Below are 21,572 nucleotides of genomic sequence, written 5' to 3'. Positions count from 1 at the left end.
GAAAATCTATGGACTAAATGATCTTTTGGGTTTATTCATATCTTCTATGATGATTTGGATGATTGATGTGATGGTAGTAAAAATGGGATATGAACTCTTTATGTAGGTCTAACTTTTATAGCTTTAAATGGCAAAATGTCATCTGATTATTTCATTTTTTTCCCCCAACAGTCTTCCTGAACCATGTCTGCTCTTCAGAATCACCTGGGGAGCTTTTAAAAATTCCAGTGCCTGGCCACACCCCAAATCACTTAAATCAGAGTCTCTGGGGTGGATTCCAGACATCAGTTTATTAAAGCTCCTCAGTTGGTTTCATTGTACATCCAGGTTGAGAGTCAGTGCTCTGGCAGGATTAAAACATTTTCAGAAGTTCCCTATCACAGGAATATGAACCACCAGCTGAAGATGAAAGGACATTCTATTCTTTCTCTGCTTTCAAATATCTGCTATTGAATATTGTATTTCTAGCTCAAAATAAGGATTTGAAAACTCTTGTGTGTAGTCATGCCTTCCAATGTGTTACGATCTTGTCTAAGCTGGGCAAGTATTAACAAATACTGAATGGCCTTCCTGGTACTGTATGTAGATGTGGGAAGGGCTATATCAGGACATGCTCTGCTCTGCCACAGGCACACATCAGTAGAGATTTGTTTTCAACGTAAGAACAATTACCATTGTCATATTCCAAACTGTGTGCAAATTGTTTTATTATAAACTCACTGTTGGTCCCTATTTAACTGGGAAATCATTTGTTCTAAATTTATCTATTCTCTCTGCATGGCATTGACATTTGCTGGCAATGCCAGACTTGCTTCACTTATAAGAAAAAGATTCCATGGAGAACAGGCAATGCTGATTAATAATCTCTAGAGGATCTTTGGAACTGGCATTTTAACTCTTCCTGCTCTCTTGCTAATTTTGACTTCGATTGAACTCAGAAACACAAACAATGGTTTTCATGAAATGGAGCTGTAAAAGCTTTCTTCATCAGACCAGCTCTCCAAAGAATGCTCACTGCCAAAGCTTAAAGATGAGAAATGAGATGTGTAATGAAAAGTTGTTTGTTTTCAAGTGTTTTACAAGTCAATTTGGGTTACTTCATCTGCCAATTTTTTATCTCTGTACTAGGCAACCATTACATGTTTTCAGCTTGAAAACAAATTGTCCATCTTTGCTTTCCATGGCATCTGTAGTATGTTCAAACCATTCTGCAATTTAATGCAGACAAAGACTTTCTAAAGTCACATGGTCTGTTCGAGTAATAGGAGTCCATTAAGAATGAACAGAGACATCCTGTATTATAGTGATTTCTCCCTTTGTGGGTTTTGCAATTTTCCTACCAAGCTTTGGTGTTTGAAGGTGACATTTTGAAAATTGTATTTAACTACCTGAAAACCTGTGACATGGAATTGCCAGCAGCCATTTGGTATCCTGGAAGGGTCTTATTTAGTCATGACTATCTGTTTATCACTTCTTTTTAGGATAAAGATAAGCTTCTTCATGAGGATCTCTTGATTTGCAGACATCCTTTTTTTTTATTTCCTTAGAAGTGCTATTCAAATCTAGAGCTAAGGGAAGTCAGATATGAATCTTCAGAGTCATTAAGTGGCACAATCTGAGTGCAAATTTCATGGCACCAGTGAGGGCTCCAGATCTTGATAGTGACTGTTCTTAATTCAAATATTGCCACTGAAGAAAGGGCACCCATTAATAATTACTATTCTAAACACATGGAAGTACCAGGAAAACCTTTGCTTTAGCCATGGTGTGTTTGAATACAAACAACAATGGCATACATATGTATATGTAATTATTTTCTACATATGTTTCATCTGACAACTAGCTAAAATTTATGTTGCCTACTCTTGATAAAAACTAAAAGAAGTAAACAATTAAAATGAAAGGCAAGCTGATTTAACACTGACTTGCCAAAAGGCTCACTTTTAAGTTGGTATTGTTCACCAGAAAACAAAACACTGTCTATTATTTGGGCTTTGGTTATATAACACAGCACATATAGTAGGCTGCCCATAATAAACATAGAATAAAATGAATGAATGAAAGTATCTGTAATGTATATTTGAACATAAGAACCAAATTTTGAATAGAAGATCATATGTGCTTTTTTTTCTTTAAAAATCTGTAAAATTTATATCAAACCTCACAATTTTTATTACAAGTTTTTATGATTAAATTATTGCCCCATCTACTCAGGCTGCTTTTAATATTGCCTTTGTTCATGTAACCATAGCAACATCTTTGGTATCTATACTTCAGGTCCTGATCTCTCATTCCACAATGGGTCACTTTGCTCTGCATCATTCATAACAGAAATCATCTGAGGGCACAGGCAGTCTTGGAATGGGATTATATTTTTCATGTCCTTTTTGTTATGGGCTGAGTTGTGTTCCCACCAAATCTATATGTACAAATCCTGTTTTGGAGACAGGGGTTGTTAAAGAGGTATTAAAATGAAGTCATTAGGGTGGGCCCTAATCCAATATGACTAGTATCCTTATAAGAAGAGGACATTCAGACAGAGATATGCGCAGATGAAGGCCATGTTGGAGACACGGGTTGAAGATGGCCATCTCCAAGCTAAGGAGACAGGCCTCAGAAGGAACCAATTCTGCAACATCTTGATCTCAGACTTCCAGCCTCTAGATCTGTGGGAAAATACATTTCTGTCGTTTAAGGCACCAAATCTGTGTTTATAGTAACCTTAGCAAACTAATACAGCTACCTTGATTTTCTAAATTTTTACTCTTCCTTTCCAAATATCACTAGCCCTTGAAAGTTTGAAATATATTCTAAGCTTCACATTTACGCAAATTTTCAAGTTTGTTTGCTTTTCTGGCATCTTCTAGACCATTAATAAATCTGACCACATGATTTTTTTCCCAGACTACCTCCTTCTCTGATATTAACAGTTGCATATTTCCTAGTTTTTATAACATATCAAATAGGAGATCTTTTAGGAAGTTCCTATAAATCAGAAAGGATTTGTTTATCATAGTTTTAGTTAAGCCATCTGAAGAGGAAGATTTTAAATCTATGACATGTAGCTGTATAATTTAAAATGGAACTTGGGGAGGGGCCCTTGAGTGGCTCAGTTGGTTAAGCATCTGACTGTTGATTTCAGTTCAAGTAATGATCTGTTTTGTGGGATCGAGCCTGCGTTGTGCTCTGCACTGATAGCTCAGAGGCTGCTTGAGATTCTCTCTCTCCCTCTCTCTCTGCCCCTCTTCTGCTCCTGCTCTCTCTCCTTCTCAAAATAAATAAATACATTTTAAAATAAATAAAATGGAACTTGTGGAGAGAACACTAATAGATTAGATTCATTTAGGCTGTGCACATGCATAGGTTGCACATTATTATTTTTCTGTCTTACAGGCTTGCCCATTCTAGCATTCCATGGCAATGAAGAAATACAAAGAGACTGAAACAGATGACTAAAACTTTGTATTTGGCATGGGATCTGGTGTCTGCTAAGATTCAAGTTTGGGGTGGGGGGAATGAATCAAGGTCAACGTGGTAGAGTAGGCAGCATCCAAAGGCTATGAAGAGCTAAGGAGGCCAGGGGAGGCCTTTGTTTTCCAAATCTCTCCTCAACCCACAAGCAGGGTTAGAAAGGCTGTTGGTGGAGAATTTATGTTTTGGGTCAGGAAAACTTTCAATCATTAAAAATTTCTTTAAAAATCCAGAATATGCTCAGAGGAGCTGAGCAGTATTTGGCCCCATGGTGGTAATGTGATGAAAGTGACTTTATTTGGGGTTATCATTAGTCTGACAAATTGGAAAAACAAATGAAACAGTCCTTTCCTTTGGATGATGTTAGGGGCTACTTGAGGTCATTTCCTAATTAGGGATTAAAAGCAGTAGGTCTCTGGGGATTTGGAAGTTAAGCCTGGACTTAATGTGCCACGGAGTTTAAAGGGCAAGTATGATGATGGGCATATCATGTTCTGTGCACTGAGTAATTTCAAAAGGCTTCATGTGAGGGCAATGTGCAAACAGCCTGTACAATCATGCTTAATGAGAAATCATATTTTCATGTATAATCATGAAATGGTTACTTAGATAGTCTTGGAAGTCTGAAATTTGTCATGTTCATGTAGAAAGCAGACACATGTACAGATATATTCCTTGTCATTCCATTAACCATAAATCTCTGTTAATAGGCACTTCTGATATATTGATAATGAAAGCATGACTGATGTTTCTAATGATGACCCTGAGGCATGACAAAATTCTTAAATGCTTTTTGAATCTTCAAAGAGAATAAATTATATTTCTCATGGCCCAAATTTATTTTTATCATATTCAAGTTCCCCGGAAAGTAGTCATTTGTATATGGCATGGTATACATATTCAACATGGTAAATGCAAAAGTAGGGGTAGGGGCTTTGGAATCGAACAATTTGATTTATATCATGCCTCTTCATTTGCTAGCTCGGTGAGTTCACAAGAGTTCTGTAACATCACTCACCCTCGGTCTTTGCATCTGAAAAATGGGCCTAACGATACCTACCTTGCAGGACATCATGAGAACTATGATATGGAATACAGTGGAGTGTAGTTGCCACATATAGGTGTTTGAAAATGTTTAATTCCTGTCTCCCTTGACCAACACATTAATCAAAACACCCCGTTTACTGACCATATCAGATGAAGAATTTGCTATACATCTAAACAGATTAGAGGCATGGATGAAAGATCATAATAAGAATAGTAGGAGAGTGAGTCCTTTGTAGGTGGGGCTGCCTTTTACCTAGCCTTGTTTTCAGGGTGCTGGCTGCTGTGCCTTTAATTTGCAGGCTTATTTTCTTTAGGATAATGAATTTTTATTTAAATTTGGTGAATTTCCTTTGAGCTCCTTTTAAGTCATTTGAACACAGGAAACACTTTTTCATGCTTTTAGAGTTTTTCTGATTGACTTTGTTCTCCAAAAAGGGCTGATTTTAATATTCTAAGTGATAAAAAGTGCCTTTGACACGATTGAAGCAATTTAATTAGTAAATCCAGAAATTATAAAGGATTGGAAATCACACCCTCCATGCTTTTAATAAAACAGGGTAGTGAAACTTCTGATAGGTGCATACCATGTGTTGAAAGAATTCTGGTATCACACACATTGAAAGAAATGAAAAAATTGAGTGAACTTTGTGAGAGACCTACTAAGGGAATTACATGACCATGCAATTATGTGATCAGTATACCTCATGGATCAAAACTTCTGTGGCTTCATAATTTACACAGAGTACACGTTAAGCATTTAAGAATGCAAAATAATTAAAACCACACTTTGAAATTCAACATATTAAATAGAAAAAAGGGGCTAGCATAATTGTGAGGCAGTCTAATATTTGAATTAGCTGACCTCAAAGTATCTTCATCCTGGAGAAAGTAATATTCAAAGGATCATTTAATGTTATAGTTAATAGGACTTTTAGTGTCAGGCTGTCCATCTCATGATGATAGTGTATAAATTATTTCTAGTTAGTTTACTATGAGTACTGTCATAGTATGTCATCACTAAACAGGGAACATGGCTATAACTGCTAGGCATAAACATAATAACATGTTCAACTGTAAAACTATCTACAGTATATAAATACTGATGCTGTACTCAAAAGCGCCATCATTTTTTATTGCTCTGGTAATGGAGTGTTCCAGAGAGGCATGTATATGGATGATTAGTGATTGGTGGATTTTGTTCCGGTATTTTCAAATATTAAAGAGCAACCTTGATCACTAGCAGTTAGAGGAATCAAAGAGTAGCTGATTCCTCTTAAGAAAACAAATTATACGGTCGAACTCTGATAATATTTCACCCTAAATCATAGGTAATGATAAGGAATATCAACAAGCACACTTCAAATATTGTAGGTAAAAACACAGACTAGTACTAATAATACTAATAATATTAGGGCATTAAGAATTATAATGTAATTATTACTCATAATGGTAGTTTATAAAAAATGGGGATAATTGGGTAATTGGATCATTTTCAATTTTTTTTTATTCTTAATTTATTCTTTTTTTAAATATAAGTTATTGCCAAATTAGCTAACATACAGTGTGTTAAATGTGCTCTTGGTTTTTGGGGTAGATTCCCGTGATTCATCACTTACATACAACACCCAGTGCTTATCCCAACAAGTACTCTCCTCAATGCCCATCACCCATTTCCTCCTCTCCCCCACCCCCCCATCCACCCTCAGTTTGTTCTCTGTATTTAAGAGTCTATTATGGTCTGCCTCCCTCCCTCTCTCTTTGTACCTATTTTTTCCCCCTTCTCTTCCCCCATGGTCTTGTGTTAAGTTTCTCAAGATCCACGTATGAATGAAAACATATGATATCTGTCCTTCTATGACTGACTTATTTCACTCAGCGTAATACCTTCCAGTTCCATCCATGTTGCTGCAAATGGCATGATTTCATTCTTTCTCATTGCCAAATAGTATTCCATTGTATATATTTTAATGATTTTTTAATTCAAGATGATAGTGTACTATAATTGATAATAAAGTTTTTGAAATGTAAGATTAATCAATGGTTAGGTAAGTTTAAGAGACACTTGGCAATTTGGAGAGCTAAAAAGTTCAACCAGAGGAAATTAAGCATGTGTGTGGGTTGAGAATCAGAATAAAATCGTACTAATGAGCCTAAGACACATTGACTTTTGACCCAATTCTTGTTCACAATGATGTTTCCAAGTTTTTGATTTTACACTGAACCAATTTTGCAAAATGTAAGTATTTGGGGATGGAGAACCTTTCAGAGAAAGGTTCACTACAACTTAGTGAGATCAAGTGGATTTTTGTGGCATGTCCTGTATATAAACTTTTTTGTCTCTGTTATATGCTGATAAAAGCTGGTAGATGATTTGCTCATTTGAAGGGTGATTTTTGATGTCATCTGAGCAGAAAATTCCTTTGGATGTTAATTTTTGCTCAGAGATGCCACATTCTCTGTCCACTTTTTTTTAAAACATATATGGAAATTGTGACCCCATATAGATTATTACTACTATTAGAAGGTAGCTTTTGACCTACTACCAATGTTTCAAGCTTTGGTAACTTTGTGGTAATTGTTAAAAATCTCAGCTGTAGTCAAGAGATATAGGCCAACTACTTTGAAGATTCTTGATAGAGAATGAAGTTTTCTAATCTTGGCAAAATCAAGATGTATCATTTCCCCAAATTTCAAAGAGTACACTGAGTTTTGGGCACTGTCGAGAATAATGTAGAGGTCTTTCACACATGTGAGTGTAAGGTCACTGTAGAAACTGCCTCTAAATAACTGCACAATTTTTTGGTCCCTCACCTTGAGAATAAAAAATTACAATCTATTCATATCACTATTGGCATCTTTGCTGTAGGAACTAAATCCTCTTTAACATGTAGCTATACTCCCATTAATAAAGAATTTGGATGGGACATATGGTTTGCCTAGAGCTGGTTGTTTCATTACTTTTCTTTCTTTCTTTCTTTCTTTTTTTCAATGAGCCCTAAAGCCCTAATTTGCTTCAGCTGCTGTAAATTGGTTTCTAGTAATTTTCACATCTTCTTCATCTTGCATTGACATCCATAAATATAAGGGCACATATTAAATCCTTGGTTGTATTTGTGGGAACTTACACATGATCTGCTAGGACTATAGTTTGTGTTAAGGGTATCTCTAGGCATATTTCTCCCGGTATTATGCAACAGAAATCAAGAAGGTCCAAGTAGCAGTAAACATTGTCCATTTGGGAAGAGATCAGTTTCAGAGAAATAATCAGACTCTATTTTATGCACTATAATGCAATTATGAAACATATGATGTCCCATGAAATGTCTTTATTATTTTCTAGAGTCCTGAGGGCATTGAAATGACATGAAGGTAAAGAGAAGGGAGTAACTTCTTTGTTACTAGGGTGCAGAGTTGACTGTCAGTAAACCTGTGAATTAAGGTAGTATTTAATTTTGGCATCCTCTTACTTCTTCTTTTAGTGCCCCATTTCTCTTTCAAAGTGTTCTCTTCTTTGCTTCCAGCTACAATCAATTAAGTTCCACCAGGATTAGCTGAAAATGGTTTGTATTGGAGGACTTTTTTTGCAATTTGGTGAAAGTGTTTTCATGACAAAAAACTTCAAAATAGAAAAAAGAATGAATTTCTAATGGTGGATTTTCAAACTTCATACCTGACACTTCACTAGAAAGGGAGATACCTGTCAGATAAGATCACTTTGATTACTACCTACTCCAAATGGGCCCTGCTTGGGCAAAGCTACCCACAGGGAACCCAGCATATGCTTTGGAATGGGCATGACCACAGAGGGGACTGAAGAGTTTGTTTTTTCTGTGCTGATTATGGCAGGTTTTAGGCAGGGTGATTATGTAATTTATCATGCAATTAATGGAAGCCTGGCTGTCTTGGCCCACCTGGAGATGGCTTTGGGGGCTATTTTAGACCCAGACTCTCTGTGAGTCTGCCGAGGTTGGTTGGGCCTGCGTGACAGCTTGACTTCTCCCTGCCTGTTTATACTTGCCATCTCACTTCTACAGGTATTGGTACCATGGGGAACTCTGTAGTCAACATCCTGCATGCTAAACTCTATCTCAGAATGTGCTTCCAGGACAACTAAACTACTGTGGACAAGAAACTGATTTGCCCCACCGGAAATCCTGGAGTTTTTCTGATGGTGGTGGTGGTGGCTGACAAAGGGGACACTCAGCGGTGGGGCAAAGGAGGCACTCAGGGCAGACTTGGAGCAGCTCTGGAAGAGCCCTCAGGGGAAAGAGAAGTGGGGATGATATGTAGCCCATTCAGAAAATGTACATGCCCTGGAACCACACTGCCTTGGTTAAAAAACTGAGTCGGGTGACTCAGTCAATTAAGCTCAACTTTAGCTCAGTTCAGTATCTCACAGTTCGTGAGATCGAGCCCTGCATCAGGCTCTCTGCTATCAGGGCGGAGTCTACTTCTGATTCTCTGTCCCCCACTGTCTCTGCCCCTCCCTTGCTCTCTCTCTCAAAAAATAAATAAACATTAAAAACAAAACAAAACCAAAAAAACTGGCTCTGTGACTTATTAGTCTGGTTAATGGGCAAGTTTCTTAACCTCTCAGTGTCTCAATTTCCTTATTAGCACGATGGATAATAATGACGATGATATGAGACTTATATGACTTAATATAAAAGGCTTATAGAGGTTCTTCATACATAGTAAGTGATAAGGAAAAGTCTGCCAATAATTAGGCTGTTATTTTTCTGTAAGTGTTCACACTGGGAAGACTTCCACAGGAGAGCAATTTCTAGGAGGTAGCTGAGACTCTTGAGCTTTTTTCCTTGCTTTTCCAAATCACTTACAAATGTTACCATTGTTATTTAAGTCAGTAAACTTTTAAAACACCTTTTGAGGATGGGGGTTGATAACTTTGATATTTTCCTCAAATGCTACCTCTTAGTTATTGATGGTGTTTTTATGTTGAGTTAACCAGTAACCTGTGCTAGAAAAAGGAAAATCAATAAATGAAAAGAGTGTATTTTACTCCTGATTCACTTAGGCTCATTTCAAAGGATTCCAGAGACTTGTGAATGTACATTGTTTTCTTTCTTTAAGCTGAAATCCATATTTTAATCAGATTTCCTTAGTTTATAGCCTGTGTCTTTTTTGTGTTCTAGGATCCCATCCAGGATATCATATTACATTTAGTTATTATGTCTCCTTAGGCTCTTCTTGGCTGTGACAGTTTCTCAGACTTATCTTGTTTTGGATGACTTTGAGTTTGGAGTACTCAAGCCTTTTGTAGACCAGCCGTCAATTGAGATTTGTCTCATGTTTGTCTTATACATCGATTGGGGTTACAGGTTTTGGGAGAGAAGATTATCAAGGTAAAGTACCATTCTCAACACATCATCTCTCAGAGCATCATCTCAAAGATGTATACTATCAATATGACTCATCACTATTGATATTGACCTTGATCACCTAGCTGAGGGAGTGTTTGTCAGCTTTTTCCACTGTCATGTTATTCTTTTTTTGCCCACTTTCCAAACTGTACTCTTTGGAAGGAAGTTACTATGTATACCCCACAACTTAAGATGTGCAGAGTTATGCTTCATCTCCTTGTGGACAGGATATCTACACAATTTGTTTGGAAAGTTTCTGCATAGATTTGTCTCTTCTCTCTCATTTATTTAATCATTTATTTATATCAATACAGACCCATGGATATCTGTTTTACATTTTGGATTATAATCTAGTGTTACGTCATTTATTTTGTTGCCCAAATTCATTTTCTTTTTTGATTTTAAGACAAAGATGTTTAAGTGGAACCAAGATGATTTGTTTTCTGTGTGACTTATGGGTCTCAAAGAACTTAGATAAAGATAGAGAAGGAAGTAATGCATATTGGTGAGTTTTTGTTTTTGTTTTTGTTTTTTTTTTTTAGAGAGAGCATGTGAGCAGCAGGGGAGAGCAAAGGGAGAGAGAGAGGGAACCTCAAGCAGGCTCCATGTTCAGTGCAGAGCCCAACACAGGGCTAGATCGCTAGACCCTGGGATCATGACCTGAGCCAAAATCAAGAGTTGGATGTTCAACCAACCAAGCCACCCAGGCTCCCTAGACAACTAGCATTTTTAAAGAAAGAAGATAGCTTCTTTTAATTGATAATATTTCTTACTGAATTAGAAACTATTTGTATTTTCTCTGTATAGCTCCAAGGTTTGGCCTGTTTGATTTGAATTGTATTTGAAAGTAGCTTTCTTGGTGTGCAGACATTTTTATTGTTTGGAAGAATTAAGTAGCTTAGGCTTGGCTTTAGTAAATATTAGGGTAATAATTATGAAGTAGTATGATTGAGTCAGTTATCACCCAGGGGTGACTTAAAGTTAAATGTTAAGAGGGATGCTTATGAATTTGATTATGCTTAGTACAATTAACTGGTTTCAGCAGCTACTTTAGAAAGTGTATTATGAACATGTAATTCTAGTCACAGTAGTGCTACAGTTCTGACACAGTCCATGTGCTTGAACATTTGTGTATTGATAATGCAGAAGATATGCATATTTATAAGTGACCCAGGTGGACTCATTGCCACTTTATCAATATCGGTTTTCACACATGCACAAGATTTGTGGAACACCCTGCAATGCTGGTTTTTAATAAAATGTTTTGCACACGGCAGACATATATTCAAGGGTATTTAAGATGAAAAGATATATTCATGAGCATTTAAAATTAAACATGAATGTCTGTTTCTATGAGGAGATAAAGCAAAGCTCAGTTCTGGTGGTTTAGATAAACACAGCTCACTAGCATTATTTGGAAATTATCCATAACTCTGAGTGGATGAACCTCTTTTGGTTTTATAGATATTGAAGTAGTTACAAGATTTCAGTGCCCCCAAACATTAATGGTAATGACAATAACATTTACTTTTGTTTTTGAGTGTCTTAAGATGTGTTAGGGACTCCTGAGGGCATTTGCAAATGAAATCCCCAATGATAATTCTGCAAAATTGGCATTATTGCTATTTTCATCTCACATCTGAAGACAGTTGTCACTCAGAGAAAAACGCCACAGCTTTATTTATTTTCTTTAAACACACCAAACTGGTTTCAACTGAGGACCACTGTGCTGTTCTCTTTGCTTTGAATAATCTGCTCCCTCCCAGCCTTTACATGCCTGGCCCTCCGTGTCATTCAGGTCTCACCTGGGGCATCGTCTGCCCTTTGAGGTCTTCACTAACCACCTAAACATATTTCCCACTCCAGCCTCCCTCCACTCACTCTCTGCGGACTTAAGGTTATTTGAAATTATTTTCTTCCTTTATTTGGTTATTTTCTTCTCTCCACTAGAGGGAATTTAACCTAGAGAAGTTAGCCTTCACAAAATAGGGACTTTGGTCTCATTGCCACCACCGTATCTGCAGCCCAGGGTAGCTGTATGATACATATTTGTTGGCTGAATTAACAGATAAATCCTGTAGACCTAGTGAAGGATGAAGCTGGATTTGAATCCAAATCTGTTTGGCTTCAGGGTCTATCCACTTCCCACTCTAGCACGTTGTTTTCCAGCTGGGCCTAGTGTTTAATATCTGAATAAATAGCAAATATCCAGGCTTGATGCAAGATATTTGATTAAAAACACATTTAAGTTTTGGCAAATAATTGATTCTACTAAAAATAAAAGCGGATTGCTTCAAAGATTCCATAATATTGTGCTTCTCTTTGCCAGTGAATAAGTGACCCCAGTTAACAGTCAACTGTCATGCTAATGCTAAATATTTGTTATATTTTTATAGACTTACCAGATATTTCACTGACTTGGAGCACTTCAAAAAGTGATTCTTTGTTAGGTTAATTTGAATTGTTGTAGATATATAATAGTAGGAAAAACAAGTACTTTGTTTTTAAAGAAATCTTTCACAGTCCAGAGTTTTCCCAAATTTGCATTATCTTTCCCAACACTTAGATGGAATTATTGAGGCTTCACTGACTTTCTAAACTTTTTCTCACCAACAGATGTGTACAGTTGTCTCTTTTTTGGGGGTATGTAAGCCATCATGATTTCAGGAAACAAGGCCATGGTTGAGACATTTGAAGGAAAACAAAGTGTTGAAGAGCAGCTGACTGCATAACTAAGAAATCAATCATTGCCCAGGCTGCTTTATTGGCATAATTGGCAATGATTTATAGAATGATGGCAGGAGTCCAAATGGGCATGTGTATCCTTAATACCATTATAGCACTCTGGCATGGATCTTATTCAACACGACATAACTGGACTGGGGACGAAGTTTTAGAGACACCTATTTAAATTAGCTAATAACCAAGAAGAAGATATTTCCCATGAGTTTATTTTGTCTAATAGTGTGAAAATTTGTGACATATTTTAATGGAATCCTGACCCTGAACTGTGCTTAAAGCAAATCGGTCAGAAAATATCTCTTGAATGCTTGTGTAATATCTAGTGTTTTGCATATATCTAGTGTGATATTGCTTTATTAATCAACATTGCCACATGAAAAAAAGTTATGTCCAGGAAATAATTATGGCTGTTGAGCGCCGAGGACACGGGAAGGGATTTAGAGGCAGTGAGTGTGCAATTGGCCAACTGATAGATTTGGTTCATTTAAAAGGAGTAATGGAAGGTTTATCTACTGTGCTGCATCTTGTAACTTACTTGTTAAATTTATTCAGGAAAGATGGCTTTAGTGATTTTTCTGGAAACTAACTAGTGGGTTGTGAGAGATAATTAACAAAACTTCCTGTTTCTTCTCTTGGAACAGATGGATATTTTTGAAATGCAGCAGAACACTGAGCTCAGTTTGAGGGCATGCATAGTTGAGTTGCTTCTATTTGTATAATGAGGTGCTACTTGCCTGTATTCCAGAGGTCTACAGCCTTTTATCTGCAGAGTCATACAACTGGTTTCCACGGAACTAAGCAGCTAAATGTAGCAGCCAACATTGGCTTCAGAACCTGACTTTTAAGGACACTGCCCCAAAGCAGCTTTTTTTCCCCCTGTTGTTTTTTTCTACCTGATAAAACACATCTCGTCTACCTTATTATCCTAGCTATATGGGTGCCAGCATTTGAAAATGGCCTAGCTCTCTGGATGGAACTCATTGAAAGGGCATATATGAGGCAAACGTTCCTTGCTAAAGTGTCAAGGTGTGGAATCTAGAATCAGTAAAATTGTTAAAATACGAGGTGGGGGGAGAGAGAGAGAGAGAGAAAGGACAGGCTGTGCACAAAAATTTCCCTGTTGATTCAATATTCAGGTGAAAACTGCTCCCTGTGATAAGTCAAGGTTTTGGCAAATGTGGTTGATGATAGCAGAAAGCAGGGGATTTTAATGGAGTTTTCATGTTTCTGATAGATTTCTTACACCCAATGTAGGCGCACATTTGGTTAGTAACTCTTAAAGTACATTGCATGTTTATATATTTGTCCTTCCTAAGAGGAGAATTTGCCACGAAGCTAATAAAGCTTGGCCCTTTATTTGTGAGGATCCCTTCCAACTTCTTACAAGGAGGAAAGCTAGGAATCTGTATATAATTTTGTATTCTATTTTCTTAAAGAGTCCCTTTCCTCTCCCAAATGAATGAAGTTCACGTCCAAACAAACTGAATCAGCTCCTGTTTGTAAGAAGGAGGTAGAAAGAGTTTCTGGTTTTTAGAAGATCGTGATGTCTCAGTAGTTTCCCTGGGAGAAGGAATGCGGGTCAACTTAACCCACTGTCTTTAACTTAACTTGTTCATTAAATAAGAAGCCCAGAGGAAAGGATGGAGAGATGTACAGCCATGGGATTACCATGAAATTTGATGGCTATTCCATTTCACTGTCATTGAACAGTAGAGAAAAATATCATGGGGGCTTATGAAAACTGCTTTGGGTCGTAACTTTGGACTACAAGCTCCTTGAGGGCAAGTTGAAATGAATGTTCCATTTGTATTTGGAGGAGTGGTGTCCAGCATCAATATTTAAAACAAGCCATTGTGGCTCGTTTAGGTAGCCTAGGTCCTTAATTAACTAAAAGAGAAGTAGAGTTTAAATTGCTTCAAGCCAAGTGATATATTTCCCGACTTGTGCACTGTAATAAAGAGGAGGAATACACGTTTTGGGTAAAACGCACACAGAGTCCATTTTCTTGTTCAGAAAACTTGGATAGCATATTTATTATTTAAAATCCAAGTCCTTACTATGATATAAGCTGTAACATAACTTTTCAGTTTTTTTTAATTTTTTAAAAAAAGTTTATTTATTTGAGAGAGAGAGCAAGCACATGAGCAGGGTAAGGGCAGAGACAGAGGGAGAGAGTGAATCCCAAGCAGTCTTGATGCTGTCAGCACAGAGCCCAATGCCAGGGCTCCATCCCACGAACAGTGAGATCATGACCCGAGCTGAAATCAAGAGTCAGACACTTACCTTACTGAGCCTCAGAGGTGCCCCTGTAACTTTTCAGTTTTATCTTCTGCCACCCAGCACTCCTGCTACCCAGGTTCCCTTCTTACCAGGATACACAGCAGTTCCAAATATTCTGCTCTGTTTTCACACTGATTCCTGAGGCTGAATGCTATTACCTCCTACCGGGCAAGTACAGTATCTTGCATGCAGTGAACCTGTAATGGAAGTTTGTGACATTATTATTTCACCTATGAAAAAAAAAATCAGAACTTGCTCAAAGCGAGTATGAAAGATTTGCTTCTATACTGAGCATAGTTTTTTTTAATGCTTGTTTCAGAAGGAAGTCCACATTCTTAGATATGGAATACTGGAAATAGTTTTGAATCTAGTCTTTGCTTCCTTCTCCAGTTCCATTTCTTACCATCTTTGCTTGTTGCTCATGACTGCTTCTGCCTCCTGGCCTTCACACGCATTGTTCTGAACACCTGGAATATTCCTTTTATCCCATCTATCTCAACTTCCTTCCCTTTGCTAATTTGTGCTGGTCCTTTGAGGATCACTCAGCTCAGGAGTCACCTCCTCAGGAAGCTATCTATCACCTAGATTCCCCCCCCGCCTCCATGGGGTTCACTGTTCCATTTATATGCTTTAATGGCATCTTATGGTTACTCTACAATAGCAATGGTGACTTTTTTTTTTTTTTTGAAATTTACTGTTTACTTAATTGTATTTCTTCATTAAACACAATAGTTCCTGAAGGGCATGATGTCTTACTTACTGTGGTATCCCTGGACAAAATATGGTGTTCAGCTCTAATATTTATTGAATAAATATATTTCAGTTATCTATAAGGAACTAGTTATGAGAGTTATAGAGAAATATGTTTTGCCTACATATCCTTGAGTTCATCAGAAGAAGCTTGCTAAAGTGGAGAAGTGTTACTATAGAGCACTTATGCTGCCAAAAGTATAAGTTAGATGTCGAGAAAATTCTCATACAAAGTGTAGGCACACATCCCTTCTGTGTCTCCTGAGGAAGAAAAAAGCTGTCTCCTGCTGTTGCAACTCTTATAGTAATACGTTAATATCGCAGTGGGTAACATGTCTTAAAAGAATCAGAAATTGGTCCAAGGACACAGGGAAAATTGCTACTGAAAATCATTTAAGTTTTTGTACAGAGAAGCTTTTATGATATCACCTAAATGAAAAAAAAATGTTTTTAAAGCTATATATCAAGAGCTGCATTCTACATGAAAATGAAAAATAACAACAGAAGAAGAAGAATAGCACTCTGTTCAGTTTTTTTTCAAAGAAAAGAAAACCTGGGTGTATTTTGCCCTTTGTATCCTGTTTTATAGTGATAAAATACTTGAATACTTAAACTTGTGCTTTGGTGTTACTTACGTTGTACAACATATTCTTATATTTAAAAATAGTACTGCTGAGAGTATGGTGCAGCAGTTTAATTTCAACTGTGTTACCCAAGGTAAACTTCAAGTTTTCTAGCAAGATGGCAGACTGAACACACAGGTCTGAAAATAAAATATAGTAAACACAAAAGAATAAACCAAAAGAAAAGGAGGGATGCCATCTGTAGATGAGTTATTTCAACAAATTGCTAAAAGATGAAAGGAGAATAGAAGGCTGTTGATGGCTTTTTTTTTTCTTTTTCTTTTTTCTTTTTGAGAGAGAGAGGAGCAGAGAGAGAGGGAGAGAGGGAGAGAGAGAATCTTAAGCAGGCGCCATGCCCAGTGCAGAGCCCGACACAGGGTTCAATCCCACAACCCTGGGAATATGACCTGAGCAGAAATCAGGAGTTGGCTTAACTGGTTGAGCCATCCAGGTACCCCTTTTTCTTTTTTTAATTGAGAAAATACCAACCCAGGACATTTAAGCAGGGACTGTGACAATGGAAAGAACTGACTTGCCAGGAAAAACTCTAAAGGAACTTCAGTTCAGAGTTAGCAAATACAGTGCATCTGTCTAGTTATTTAACCTTAACTAATGGGTGTTTTTGAAAGACAGAACAGAGGGAAGGAAATTAACCAAACATTAGAAGAAAAATATCCAGAGCTGAATATTTGGTCTTGAAGAATCCCACCCAGGGGCACCTGGGTGGCTCAGTGGCTAAGCGTCTGACCCTTGATCTCAGCTCAGGTCATGATCTCGTGGTTCTTGAGTTTTAGTCCCACCTCAGGCTCTATGCTGACAGCGTGGAGACTGATTGGAATTTTCTCTTTCTCTCTCTGCCCTAAAAAAAAAAAAAAAAGAAAGAAAGAAAGAAAGAAAGAAAGAAAGAAAGAAAGAAAGAAAGAAAAATCCCACCCAATGTTGAGATGATTGCAAAAAGAACTACCTGTCTAAACATAGCATCATGACACTTCAGATATCAGAAATAACCAGTATGTCTGAGAAGCTTCCAGAAAGAAAATATAGGTCAAAAACAAAGGAAGAGGAATAAGGCTGACAGGTGGCAATCCCAAATGTATGGGGTCTTGAAGACAATAGAGCAATACAAAGCCTGCAATGTTCTGAGAAAAAAAAATTAGAACCAATCAAAGTATGAAGAGAAAACAGACTTCTTCAAACATCTAGGGGCCTGGAACATTTACTTCCAGGCACTCTTCTTGCTTAGAAAATTATGGTGTACTCTAGAAAAATGAGAGTAAATATCCATGAAAGAGAAAAATGGTCATAAAAGAAACTGTGGCATTAAACCAAGAGTCTAGGGAAAAGACATTGCAGCATGACAGTTTGGCTGGAAGCTTCTGAATTGCCCTGGAAGCATGACTCAAGTAGAAGAGACACATTTTAAAGATTAGAATGGGTTAAGAGCTGATGTCATGAATGACCAGGTGAAGCAGGCACATCTCTTCTCTTTTAAGAAAACAGAAAAGAGAATTAGAAAAGGGGAAACCAACCAACCAACAAACAAAAAACAGGAAAGTCACAACCCAAATAGGAAGCACACTAAAATGTAGCATGATTCTATCTCTGTAGAAATAGAAGAATGTAATGCATTTGACTTGCGTGTTATGAATGTTTTCCCTTGAGTTGCCTGGGATATAATACTGGATCCTGTATCATATGGGGTTTGGTTACAAGTAATAGATAAATATCAGAGGTTTAAGGAAGATAGATTTATTTCTCTCTTGCATGGAAGAAGGAACTTTAGGGCTGATACAATAGTCTCAAGATTATTGAGAAACCCATGATCTTTCCATCTTGTTGCTCTGTCAAACTCCACCTATGGGTTCCATGTAATGGTGATCGCGAGAAAATCTCACATAATAAACTATTAAAAGAGGATGTTTCTGGAATTAGAGCTAAGATGCAGAGTGTCAGAGCAGCAGTTATTTCTTATTATAAACTGTTCATTATATTTTTATTTTTTTTACCATGTACAAGTATTATTTTGATTAAAAGTAATACAGAGGATGAAAGATTAGTAAAGGGAAAGGCTCATTTTATATTCCTTTAGTTCTAATGCTACCTTCTCAAAGAAATGATGCTGATTGCTTTTATGAAATGCCACACTCTAGTTACCACCAAGAAACTCTCTAGTTCATTATCTTGTTTTTATTTTTTTTCATTAGCTGTTATCCATATCTGCAATCTTGAAATTTTATTTATGTGTAAATTGACATCTCCTTTAGAATGTAAGTTCTATAAGGAAAGGGAAATTTTAAAAATTGCTCATTTCTGGGACACTTGGGTGGCTAAGTTCGTTGAGCATCCAACTTAGGCTCAGGTCATGATCTTGCAGTTCGTGAGTTTGAACCCCACATTGGGCTTGCTGCTGTCAGCCTGTCTACTCAGAGTCCACTTCAGATCCTCTGTCCCCCTCTCTCTGCCCGTCCCCCACTTGTACTGTAAAAAAAATTGCTCATTTCTGTGTCTCCAAAGCCCATAATAGTGGTTTGAATATAGTAGGCATTTAATACGTATTCATTGAATAAATAAACTCCCAAACAAATATTTAGACGTTAGTAGATTCAGGAGATAAATAAGAAGCCTGGAAAGGAATTTTATCAGTAAGGAACCTATAGTTAACATTGGTATCAAAAAAATATTGTAAGAAATGGCTTAGATACAAGTTTCACAAGATATTGCTTTGGTTGTTGAGATATTTTTGCAAAATGGTCTCCATGACTGAAACAAGTTTGGAATGCTATATACAACATACTATATATACCCTAGAAGATTTATAATATATATTGGTATATAAAAAATTCTGATAGGAATTACCATAAATAAATAAATTTGCTTAACCCAGCATTGACATGAAACTCTTTTATGTCATAATCATTTTATTAACATGTTGTAGAGCTAGACCTCTATAGAACATATTTTCAGAAATGCTGCTAAATGTGTTACTTAAAGATCATGTAAGGCATACTTTATCTAAGTTTTGAGGAATTCAAAGAAATATGAACAGTACAGATTCAAATGTGGTGGGACAGTGATCGTGGGGTTCTTGTCATTACATGTGAAAAAAATATGAAGTTTTTGAATTTGTCCTCATATTTCTGTCTCCGGACCAAGGGTTGTGCTTGGAGAGAAGAATTTTGGGATGGAACTGTATGGCTGGGTGTAGAAAATGGCTCGTCTTTTTCCCATATCCAGACTGCATGCTGTCAGCTACTGACTATACTCAGAAGAGAAGCTCAGGGTAGTGCAATGCACAATTTTATCCTTTCATTGTTAAACCCACAACTTGGAGCACACCTAGTACAGCTGAGGCTTTATAAAGACAGGAGAAATTCAAAAGCAATCAGAAATATTTAACCATTGCAGTATACTTCGTACTCCCCAGAAACACTCACAAAGGTCTCCCAATCCTATGTTTATTCCCAAAGATTTTCAAAAGAAGTTAATGTGCTTTTAAATTATATGTCTCTTTGATTTTAACTTTCTTAGCATATGGTGGGGGTTTTTGGTGACAATTCAAATAGGTGGTTACCTTGTAAACTCTGCCACAGCCTTATTATTATGTTATGCTGATCATAATTCCCAATCGTTTTGGTCATGTTTTTGTGGATATCTATTTTATGGATCATAATTATAGTACTAAGTACTTATTAAGTACTGCTTAAGGATTCTTCTCAATACTTCTAACTTCTGGGGTAAATTGAGATTAGTTTGTCCACTTCACAGTTTAGAAAACAAAAATCTTCAACCGTTCCAGTGAAATTTGGTCCATTAAAAAATCCACAACAGCTTTATCCAGTAATATCACATGTGTTCTTAAAGACTGTCCTATTTAAATGTTATTGACTAATTTGCATAGCAGCTAAAAGACAGCCCAGATCAACAGGCGTTTCTTAGTTGTTTGCTGAAGAACTGAAGTGGTTGACTCACTTAACAGTTAGTGATACTACTTTCCTGGGATTTTACATAAAAACATTATGTACATGGAAAAACCATTTGAATCTTTAGTTAGGGCTCATTCTAGACTGGCCTTGAATCAAATCCCTGACTTGGGTTTTGCAACGAAATTTTTCACTCTGAACAATGCATATATATACAGCCATTTGAAATTCCCAATTCCCATTTTTTTTTGTTGGACAAAACTGGTTGATTCTCAGCAACTTATTATGTCCAACCTAATAGAGGCAGAGTCCAAGAACCCTCACAGTCCTATCTGTCCCTAGGGCAAACTAGTCTCACATGTCAGCCAGGTCTAGCTGATATCCATTCAGGGAGCATATTTAACAGTTTCATAAGAAAGGAGTGGTAGGACTTCTGGTGTAAAGTGGTAGGTAATTTTCTGAGTTTAGCAAAAAAACAAGAAAACAATGTATTCATTTGGTGGATGAGTGAAAATGGAAGCCTAATGGTGTGACCAACTATCAGATCTTTGAATTGACAAATACCGCTTTTGACTGTTGTGCTGAAAAAACCCAGGTCAAACACCTTAGAGTACTTTAAAGAAAAACTTTCCAAGGCCTATCTTGTCTTTCTTTAGGCTAAAAAATATTTTAAAATCTGATTTGATTGATGAGTTACATTCTGCTTGAATGTCTTGAGTGTGGCAGAAATACTGCTGTGCAAATTCCTCCAAATTCACCGGGGTTGCTGATACATCTGCACATGGGCTTGACACCAGGTTACATGAAATATGGATGTCCTGTCATGTTATTTTAGCTAACCTCAAGTAGAAGAGCATCTGAAGCATCAATATTTTTGGTCAGCCTCTCCTAAGTTTTGGTCACAGAAGTGAATGTTTCACGGTCCCTCCATAAATTATTCCATACATATCATGTAAATTATTACATAAAATATTACACATTGCAAGACTCCATGAAGCCTTGCAGCTCCACAGAACAAATCTGGTGTGTGAAGAGTGGAGAACAATGTCCCTTATTGCTGAACAAGAGAATGGCATGATAAGATCTCAACGGGAGCAGTGAGAATAAGAGACTGAGCCAGAGAGAGATTTGAGCAAGTATGTCAGTGTGGCACATTGTATTTTACAAACATGGAAACAACAATATCTTCCCACCCAGACTTCTTCTATAATCATGCCATGCCCCCATCAAGAGGTGGAGTGCACATTCCTCTTCGCTAGTTCCCCACCCCTAACCTTTGAGACTAGGTGAGTCTCTATGACTTTTTGGACTAATTGAGTTTGGTGAAAGTGACTATGTGACTTCTTAGGACAGGATAG

The sequence above is a fragment of the Prionailurus bengalensis genome, chromosome C1, assembly GCF_016509475.1.
Source record: "Prionailurus bengalensis isolate Pbe53 chromosome C1, Fcat_Pben_1.1_paternal_pri, whole genome shotgun sequence".
Classification (NCBI taxonomy): Eukaryota; Metazoa; Chordata; class Mammalia; order Carnivora; family Felidae; genus Prionailurus; species Prionailurus bengalensis.
This window is presented reverse-complemented; position numbering follows the sequence as displayed.